Genomic DNA, 2,155 nt, shown 5'->3' with positions numbered 1-2,155 from the left:
TTATTTGTATAGCGCCAATTCATAAGCAGAAGTTATGCTCAGGACAGCTTTTCAAAATAGAGCAGGTCTTAGACCGACTCCCTTAATAACATTTACCAGAGACGGCCAACCGTACCACCAATGAGGGCAAGCAGCTTGGCCGACCCGGGCCAAAAGGAAAAACTGCGCTTTTAGCGGGCAGAAACCTCGGACAGACCCTTCGGCTGCTGAAGGTGGGTGGGTCATCTGCCTTAGAACCAGTTGGGGGAGAAAGAGAGAGAGAGACGAGAAACCAGAGAGACAACAGATGTACAGCAACAAGCAGAAAGCAACAACTAATTGACAGTAATGATCGATGACGATCGTGAAAAAAGACGGTGACGACGGCGACAGCAAGGGCAACGACAGGGGACAGCGAGGCAGGACAACCAGCAAACCGGCAGCAACAACAATAGTACCACACAACTAAATATATAAGGCGAAATATCGGTCGATATTCAGGGCAATGGGCAGTCTAGCAGGACATGGCAGGAGGGCTGCGCACCAGGATCCATGAGCAACCTGCAGGACGATAAAGCACAAGAACTCCGGGGAAGAAGTGAATTAGTAAAACATGCACTTAACTGGGACAATGAATGAGTGCAAAAGAGGAGAGAGGAAGAGCAGGACGCCTCCAGCTGGCACGCATCGGAAATCCCCTGAATAGTCGAAAAAAAAGAGTGGGCTTTTTAAGAAGGGATCTCTACAAAAAAAATGCAACGAAATAACATATAAGAAAGCTGTTTAGAAGGTTTTCCTATGCTTCTAGATAGATTCAGACTGAGGGAACATTACCCTTACAAAGATGTACATGTGAATCATGCACATCACATGTGCTAAAGTCACATGTACATGAGCAGATGTAATATGCAAGATGGTGCATGAAAACATATATTTCACTTAATTTCACTTATACTAATTTCTATGAAGCCCACAACATTTTGACATATATTTTAAAAGCATGTGTGTAAAGTAAAGTAACTAACTAACATATGTTATATATATAATATATATATATATATATATATGTATACATATTATACATGTGAAACATTTTACATGTGATAAATTCACATAATATAGGCACAACTGATTATTCATCTATATTACACACGTGCAATGTAAGCCAACACTTGTCAAATCATCACTTTTCAAGTTTCCCTGATTGGAGCACGCGTGATTTTCAAATATTTGACACGCGAAATGTACATCACCTGAAAATGTGAAATGTGAAACACTTTTCAGCTGCAAATAATTCTTAGAGAATCCAAAAGTAAAACGTAAGACATCAGGTGTAAAAATAACGCTCATAACATGTGATGTATGCACTTAGGTTTTCAGATATTTCATGAGTTACACTCATATAAGCATGAAACGAATTGTGATACATGTACATGATGCACATAGATTTTCAGATATTTCACATATAAAATGTAAATAATAAAAGACCTTGCATGTGAAAACATCAACTCCACAGGTAATTGTAAGTGAAATCACATGTAAATTCACACATTGGTACATGTAGGTTTTGGACATTTGACATGTAAAATATTATATTTCACAGATAAAAATAACATTACATGATTATAACCACCCTATGGATTATCAGTCAGTATTTTGTACGATTTAAGACACTATACAATTGAAAGAAATTAGAATTCATTCAGGAATCTGTATAAAAAACCCTGACTAGTGCTTGGGAGCCAGCATCTACTAAGAGGAGATAATAAATACAAACAGACAGGATGTGCAGCTGCATCAAAAGGGTTAACTGTCTGGGTCCAGGAGAGTGAGAAGTGTGTGTGTGTGTGTGTGTGTGTGTGTGTGTGTGTGCACGTTGGGGGGTGTCAGTAAGTGCAGCTCTGTAATGTCAGTCAGTCTTGGAGTGTGAACATGTTTGAAGGCAGCAGCGAGGGAGGAGGAGGAGGAGATAGCGAAAGAGGGCAAAGCGAGAGAGGAGTGGAGGAGGGGTGTCTGGTAGACAGAGAGAGGGAGGGAGGGAAAGAGAAAGAGAGGGGGGAGGAGAGACAAGCCAAGTGTGCACAATATTCATTCAAACTGACAGAGGCTGTGTGTGTCCTGGTTTGCACTTCCCATTGCTCCTCTGTCTCTCTCGACCTCTCTCTCTCTCTCTCTC

The sequence above is a fragment of the Morone saxatilis genome, unplaced genomic scaffold (assembly GCF_004916995.1).
Source record: "Morone saxatilis isolate NCDOM2014 unplaced genomic scaffold, NCSU_SB_2.0 Contig14, whole genome shotgun sequence".
Lineage (NCBI taxonomy): Eukaryota > Metazoa > Chordata > Actinopteri > Moronidae > Morone > Morone saxatilis.
This window is presented reverse-complemented; position numbering follows the sequence as displayed.